The following is a 9,288-nucleotide window of genomic DNA, read 5'->3' as shown; positions in this document are numbered from 1 at the left end:
TATATATATAATATATAATAAACTCTAATAATAACTGCCGCTAATAAATTTAATATTAAAATATCTTGAAAACGATTGATCATCTATAATCCTACCAAATTTCATTGAAATCGGTGATAATCACTTCTAAGCTTCCCTGTCAGATCTGTATTTTATTTGACTTAAATACTTCAACAAAATCATTCTTTCCGTGTAGGCTTGATTATTATTACCAGATATTTTTTTAATGGATATAGCGAAAACATAATGATAAATCGGCAGAGAGTAAAGTGAGAAAAATGTTAATGTAACAGTCGCAGAAGATTATCGCGGTTCAATTTCTCCGCCTCCTCCTCCTCGATTATCGGAGTACTCTTCTCTCGCTTGATACCGAGAATAGAACAAGTGATACTCCGTCATCAACCTGAACGAAGCGTTGATCCGCGTATTCACACGTTTCGAGATCGCGAATATCTTTTCCCTTTGTCATTTCTCACGATGCAAGCGAGATTCTTTAAAACGCACAGAAATCCGCACCGCGTCCGTCGATTTCTTTCCGTACCGACTGTACGCGAGACTCGATGCAATCAATCTTCACCCCCCCGTCCTCCCTTTGCACTTTCTTCACTCCAATTCCAGCACCGGGACAGGAAAAGCTCGAGAGCACGCAAGCTTCGATAAGACGAACGAAAAGAGGAAACATGGGAGAAAGAGCAAGACGGAGCTGCAGACGTGTCAGGATCCGTACACAAGTTTCCGCGATTCCGATCAGTAGCGCGACCGTAAGCAGACGGCACCATCACGTCCTGATGTAATTCATCTTACCAGAGCTGCCTGACTGGCTGGCCGATCAGTCGGCCGGCAAAACGTGCCGGGCAGCGTATCCAGACCGCGTTCTTGCACTGGTACAAATGAGGCGGGAGTTCATTCCACTGCCGCTATTGCTGAGATGCTATATCATCTTTTCCTGCAAGCTCTCTCGTGCAAGCTGTCAGCCACTAGGAGCTATCTCCTCCCGGAGTAGGTAAAAGGAAAGCGAGACTACCGAGAAGCTCGATGAATAGTCTTTCGTATTGCATTGACAACACGTCGGACACCGAATCGGATCGGTTAACGATGAAAAGGATTATGTCGTATACAGTAACGAGAAAACCATAATGTCGACCACAAACTTGGGGTGAAAGCGATTAGAATAAAAGAAGCTAAATCTGTACTCACGAGAGGAAGTGAGAAAGAAAGAGAGAGAGAGAGAGAGAGAGAGAGAGAGATTTTTATTTCTCCCATTTTTTTTAATTCCACGATGATATTGACTATTCCAAAATATTGAAACATAATAAATTTATTATTTTAATAATTTATTAAACTGACTTGAAATTGTATTAAACTGAATTAAATGAAAATTATGTCGTTGTAAACGAAACGCGAATTCATCATTCTCCAATAAAAAGCTGTCAATAGAGTGATATCTCTCTTATTTAGAATTAAAGAGAAGCGAGACTGCATTCATTAGACTTTTATATAATACTGATAGTGTCGTTAAATGCTACAAATAATAATAAGAATACACAATTATTTTTATATTAAATTATACAGTCTAGATCGTAAGTACAAAGCAACTTTATTATTGCATTTTCTTGAAAAGAGTGCTAATAAAATTAAAAAGAAAAATTAACAATAAAATATTAAAGTTATTGTAAATAAAAAATATTATTTTTCAATAAAATCGTTTCTTAATTTATTTTTTTGTAAAATATAGAACGTTTATATCAATTATGATGTTTTATATTTTTAGTCAAAACTGTATATTAAGAGTGCGCTCCACTTAACGATCGTATAATGTTTACATGTATCATTTCGTTTTTGTTTAATATGTAACAACAAGAAAAATAAAATACTCGCAAGTGTTAAATGGAACCTAAATAATATGTAAGAATACAGGCGAGTTTATTATCAATATCAATTTTATGTTCCATTCAGTCTGACCATAGCGTGGTCATTTCTACTTATTTCCAGGTTGTCTGATTATACCCGTTTCTACTTCGTATTCTCTGATTACGGTCTTTGCTACTTATAAAACTTGTACGAATGTTGAGAATTTGAATTAAATTCGCAGACAGCTGTATAATTACAAAATTAAAATAAGGATAAAATTAAAATTAGAATCTCCGAAAATGTAGAGATTTACATTTCAACGATATTTCTAGAAACTGTTCTTTAAAATAGTTTTCTCACATATCTATTTATCGGTTTAATTTATACCCCACAGACAGTTTAAACACTAATCTATATTTTAGAGTCGTATCAAGAGTCATGAATTAATCCATGGCGTAATGTAAAATTCAATCACCGTTGCATAATTATAGTAACTTCTGTCAACAACAATTAAGCGCGCATGTACACATCCTCGATAAAATCGATCCCGAATGCATTCACCGCATCTTTCTACCGATACAACGAAACAAGAGCTTGTTCGCTGAATCTGAAAATATGTCATTTTCTCTAAAATTCTCGATACACTGATATGGATCTGTCGGTATTCTTCATTGGAAACAAGATTTTGCTGGAATAAGAAAGAGCGTTGAAAAATATTGAATAGCGTATCAACGCAATAGTGCTCAGATATTTTCTATACACGCATGAAAGTATGTTTCTCTTAATAGAGAACTTTTAATTCATCTATTTGTTTGTAGCAATATATATCAAATGTACATTACTTTGTTTTGAAAATATCATATAATATCTTATACAAAAAATCGCAAAAGCAAGAGCTTTGTGAAATTAACAAGAATTACTTTGATCAATTCCGATTAATTTTAATTCGATAGTTAGTTCATTGCAATTGCATCTATCGTTAAAGGCATCTTCAGACGATATGGCCATCACGTGTATGGTATTTGCTAAATACGTTGATCATATCGTCTGGAGGCGCCTTAAGCGAAATGACAAATGCGATTGGTCAATTCCAATAGACTAATTGTCGATTAAAGTTAATCGGGAGTTGGTCAAAGTGTTTCTAAATGCAAATGAAAGTTATTTATAAATTGAAATCTTTCTTTTTCTCCCTTTTTCTCTCTTTGAAAACTGTAAAAAGATAATAAATATTTGTTTGAATATATTTACTAAATTTAAACATTTATTTGATATGAAAACTATTAATTTTAATTATAATTTTTTTATTGAATAAATATTTGTTTACTATAAATAAATGTTTACTTAGCAAGTAAAAAAATATGTATTAAGATTTAATAAACTTTTTTTCAATGTACAGAAAGAACTGAAAATAATTTTGTTTTAGACCATCAAAATAATTATGTAGAACGGCCAAATGTAATTGCTAGAAACTTTTGTAGCATTATTATTAACACTTATGCGTTTTACGTAATTATTTTGACGATTCAACAAAATTATTTTTATATCTGTGTATCGGTTAATTTTTTAGATATTTCGCAAAATCGTTCTTTCCGTAGAGATATGAGAAATTTATAAAAAAATAGCAATGTTTAATTAATGGCAATCGAGATAAAAGAATTTTTTCATTATATTATTAGAAAAGAATAAAACACTGATATACAACATTTGTATAGCAAAACAAATTAAATTAATGTTTTTGTATTTTTCTCGTTTCACATTCTCTCACACTAGTTATCGTCTAAAAAAATATTTCTGGCAGTAAATGCGATATTGGTAAAAACACGAACAGATTTAAAGTCTATTTCGTGCCACAGTATATTATCTTCTTCCAAGATCTCCATTGGTCTTTGATTCTCTCTCGCTTTCGTATTTCTGGTCCCTTCGCCATGGAGTATCGAATGTTTCGAAGAATGCAATCGACCAGATTGTACTCCAATATTCTACAAATGACATTCCCAATTCACCAGTCTCTCTCTTCTCATCTATGAGCTAAAACATCACGTAGGATACTATTTGCGAGATGTAACACACATACGCTAGATCAATCTTCGCAAACAGCAAAATAAATCCTGGCAAATACGATGAACAGTTGATCTAAATACGATTAAATTGGGTAATTTAATTTAAAAATGGCATAAGTTCACTTTAAGTGATTTTATTAAATGTGCGCGAAAATGTTGTATAAAATTATATTTTACTAGTTATTTATTAGATATTATACATTGCTTGTGCTATATATTTATTTGTTACTTATAACATAAGATCGAGATGTTTTTTAAATTCTACTAAAGCAGCTTTTAAAATATAAGTCAATTAAATATTTACAAAATATTCATATATAATCATGCATATCAAAGTTAAAAAAGAGAAGACGTGGAAAGCGTTGTTGACACGCAATTTTTTGTTAATTTTCACTACACGTGCTATCGTTGATCGGCGGTAATCCCCATCAACAAAAACGAGCTTGTAGTATATCGGGAAATAAAAATGTAAATCCTCTTCGAGGACATTCTCGATATCGCGTGCAAACATTTCCCGGCTTAGCTAGCGAGGATTTTAAATTTCATAAACTCACTGATATCATTGTAATAATCTAAAGCATAATATAAAAACAAAAACCACAAATGCTATATATTTGTGTATAATGTGTATATTTCTATAAATATTTTAAAAATATTAAAATCTCACTTTTATTAGAAATTCAAATAATAGCGTGGCGTCAATAAAAGTAAAAATTATTCGAATACAATTCAGAAATGTGTAATTAATATTTTATAACATTAGATATACACTTTTTGGTGGGATTTTAATATTACAAAATTTAATTATATTCTATTTTTCATAATAATTTTTGATAAAATTTTCAATTCTAATGCTGAAATCGACATTTTCGCTCAATAAAGCAAATCGATGAAACGAAGTATCATCATTTCGGCATAGTAATATCTAAAGCAAACAGAACTATTAAAATGGAAATTCCTTTGTCAAACACACACATTTAGAAGGCGGCAAACTTCCGCAAGATTTTCGGCACGTCGTACAGTCGGCACAGCTCGAAAACAAGGTCAGTAGCAACGATAGTTTGACGATAGTTTGAGGATAGTTCCGGGTGAGATCACCCTCGACGCGAAACTTTCGAGCCATTCGCTAGCTGGATAATACCCTTTCCTCACGGTTTTTTGCTCTTCTCTCGTTCTCTTCTTCCCTCTCCCTTCATCATTTTTTAAATTTTCCACCAGAAGAATGTAAGTTCTGCCCGCATGTGCGCGCGGTCGTTTGCGCAGAAATTTAAATGATTTAGCTCCCACCCCGAGGGAACACGCCAATTTTTGATGTTCCGGCAGAACTTTGCCCTATGAGATATATCTCCCAATGCGGAAAAGCAGTCGTGTGGCGGCGCAAAAACGACGCTTACCACCCGATCGTCTAATCTAATACGAGAATTGGATTTAAGATCCAAAATTATGTTTGTCAAAAAAATAATTTCTCATTGATTAATACTTGAAATCTTCTCTTCTCAATAATTTAAGAACATGCAAAAGGACCCCTACACTAATTATATATATATTATTATTATTATTGTTATAATGGATTCATTCAAACTATGATATTTTGTAGATTATTAGATACTGATCAGAAATTTCTATAAGTCTCTACAACCATTAAAAATAATTTGGTATCATTTGAAAATTATGCCAATCATTTTGGATCTAATTAAATTAAAAAGTACTTTTATCTATTAAATTATTCATTTTGAGATACTTTACTTTAATGTTACACAAAATAATGAGATGAATCAATTGATGCAAAGAAAACACATAGCTGCTTTTCAAAAAAATTATGCAATTTGCAATATGCAACTGTATATTTTTTTCTAAAAACAACTATGTATTTTCTTTATATCAATTGATTCATCTTTTATTCTGTGCGTAAAAATATTAAAATACAATTGAAAGATTTATTTTATTTAATAGATAAAGACATTTTTTCAAACCGATTAAACTCAAAATAAAAACTTTCAAATCTGTCCAATTTTTATGGTTTGGTTGGGAGATGGTTGCTTTGATCATAATTTACAAAATATCAGTTTCAACCAATTTGACTAAAGTTATTTTTCTCATATGATCAGTGCGAGATCTTTTGCATGCCCTGTCAAAAAAATAAATACAGGATTAAATATGAATAATTTACACATTGTTTACCGCACTGATAACTTTAACTTTCTGATTGTCACCTTCTTTTCTTAATTAACATGAGTCCAATTTGTTTATTACCTAAAAGATTAAATTTTAATTTTCTTTTATCCCTTTGAATTCAGTCATTCCCTTGTTCTTTTGAGAGTTTCCTGCAGCAAATTGGTATGACATCAACTTTGTATATAATTTTACAAAAGAAATGTATGCGGTATATGGAAGACCGATGGAGGACACAATGCTGAGGCTACCTATGTGTATCGATGTGGCTGTTACTCCGATGCACACGCACTCAGCATCCTTGTGAACAATATTAAACGGCCACGGCTTTATGGTTTCCGCGGATTGAATATCATGGGTGACCGTAACTACATTAATTATCCGCGCGATTCATCTAATGGAATGGAAAGCCGTTTTAAGCCGTAACGCATTCCTGCCCTCGAAATTCCCCATTTGTATGCAGCTGCTGTTCCGCATTACCGTTCTCTCGACCGTGTCACATATCGAGATACTGTCGTGGCCGTTCATCGAGGAAGTATAAGAGAAAGAGAAAGAGGGGGAGGAAAGAGAGAAATATGCCATTTAATCATGATGTGGACTTTCAAGCTCTCTTGTATTTCAATTAAAATAGCGCATTAAAATAGCGCTAATATATACAGCTAATATATATAATATAGTAAGCCTAACATTTGCCATACTAAAACAAAATAAAACATATTCCACTCCTCATGTCTTTGTTCGATGTTTTTAATTCATTAAAATTTTGATGTTTTTCTCATATTAAATTCTTTTCAATTTTTAAAAAATGCTTATTAGCATTATTAAATTGTTTATTCATTTAATTTTTGATTATATACAGCTTCAAGATTAACAAGAGATTAAATATTTCTATTCTCGTTTTGAAGAAATTTTCCTCCTTTAACTCCTTAAATAGGATCAATCTAAAAAGTCTCTTAGAATTTTGTGTTTAACAACATATTTCAAGAAGAATCGAATCGGTTCTAGACAGAAGTTCTTTTGTAAGATTGTCCAAGCTCGACAAATAATCAATGCGCAGTTCGCTTGAATGCGATTTGCTGGAAAATTGTAAAATTCACAAAAATATATTACAGATCTTCTTTGACCAAATATGACCTTCGCTTATTTATGTCGAATATTTTTTAATAAACTTACTATTAAAATCTTGGCACTGCAAATTTCACAAACGCAATAAAATAATCATATCACCAGTAATTTGAATGTTTTATCACAATTCGGTTGATTAAGTTACTCGTTTACTTAATCTGAAATCACCTTTAATGTAATTGACTGCAATTTAAACAAAATTATATAAAATAAAAAGAAAATCAAGAGAGATAATTAAAGTGAGAATTCGAATTGACTCAGTTTTAAAACTCAATAATGTGAACCGCGAAAATAATGTGAACCTACTAACGAAAAAGATTCTCTCGATCGCAGTTACATGGCCTAGGTAAGGAATATAAATCAATGAGACAACGAGGAACGACGTTGACGGCGCCACCGTTTCTTCGAGTTCGCCACCAAAGGAAAGGCTGCGTCGTTTGTTCTTTTATCGCGCGGCATTTGCATGTGCTTCGCATGCGACTTAAGACGGCCCGTAAATAGAGTGACTTCCCGAGCAGCCGGTACGTGGGCAGGAAACGATCGAATGCTCACGCCAAGGTACCCGGTGATGGTATGGTGATCCCTCCTCTTCTCTTTCTTCTTCTTGTCCCAGTTGGCAAGAAAACAATGAAAATTTCCAAACAATCTGACTAATCTGCCACAACTCCGCAAGCCGCGATCTTCCGCCCCATAAATCGCTGGTCCGATAGCTCCTCTCGAGGGCAGTAAAACCTAACAACGCCGCACCATCGCCAACGATCTATATTATTCACGAACCGTCCACCCCTTTGTGAATTCCAAACATCCCTCGTCGCGACGCATAATCAACCAACGGCAGCGTGTTGAATACTACTTTTACAATCTAAAAAATATGGATGTGGATTTAACGTCACAAAATACGTTTATATACAATTATAATATATTTATATAATTGTATTTAAATAACAATATTGATGTTGATATAAATATTAATATGATGTGGATTGGACACCATAAGTTTTAATTCTAGCTGCCTAGACTGATACGTGAATATTACAAGTGGGATTATTGAGTTATGCCTTCAGTAGTCATTATTAAAGAATCCATTATCATAAAAGACAAGCAATGACAAACTTTTAAAAATTCTTTCCATTACATATCAGTTTGAACTCCTTGGTTGTCACTATTATAACAGAGAGCGTGAATAATAACATTAATTTTGAAGCAACTTTGTATTATTAATTTGTGTTATTATACAATTTACTTAAGTATTACATTATAGTTACATACAATTGAACTACACACTTCACATCATCTCAAGATTAAACAGCTTATTTTTTCTTTCTTTTTAATTAGGTTATTTGCGTTTATGAAAGATTATATAAAAATTTTGTCATTAAAAGTATGAAACATATGTCATACTTGTGTTCGTAAAATTTACGTAATTAATACTGTATCACTCAAAAATAATATTCTAGAATCAAATCCATACCATTGATGTTAGTATTAACACAAACATATTGAGAATACACATGAAAAGGTTTCAGTAGAAATATCTTAAAATTTAGTCAAATAGAGATCTGAAAATAATTTTGTTGAACCATCAAAATAATTATACATGCTCAAGCTGGTTGCCGGAATGTCAAAACTTTTTGCAGCATCATATTTAAAATTCATGCGTAATTATTTTGATAGTTGAACAAAATTATTTTCAGGTCTATATATATGAATATATATATATATATATATATATATATGTATGCAGTTATATTTTTAAATACTTCAACAACATCATTCTTTTCATGTACAAATACTGCTTGGTATTAAATTCACATCTATATTTTTTAGAATATACCGATCGTCACCTACTAAAGTATGATGTGAAATCAATGGTTTCAAGTGATAATTGCAATTCGAAACATTGGATTAACAAGAGACGAAAAATTATGTTCGACTTGAGCAATAGTACGTTAGATTTTTATCCTGCTTTAACATCCAGGGAGGAGTGTATGAGATTATCTCTAAGGCGCGCAAAGAAGTTTTATCCAGCCAATCTTTCTGCTTTGGGAAGAGATGCAAAAGGGCTCATGCGTTGCCCTCT

At 32.3% G+C, this 9,288-nt stretch overlaps 1 protein-coding gene across 1 annotated transcript in view; it reads left to right on the top strand.

The window, feature by feature from the left end:
* Positions 1 to 9,288, top strand: part of LOC108687827 — a 123,240-nt gene that overhangs the window by 5,075 nt on the left and 108,877 nt on the right. The window lies entirely within an intron of this gene.

Source organism: Atta colombica, unplaced genomic scaffold (genome assembly GCF_001594045.1).
Source record: "Atta colombica isolate Treedump-2 unplaced genomic scaffold, Acol1.0 scaffold219, whole genome shotgun sequence".
NCBI classification, from domain to species: domain Eukaryota; kingdom Metazoa; phylum Arthropoda; class Insecta; order Hymenoptera; family Formicidae; genus Atta; species Atta colombica.
Note: the sequence above shows the minus strand (reverse complement) of the source record. Positions and strands in the feature narration are given on the sequence as shown.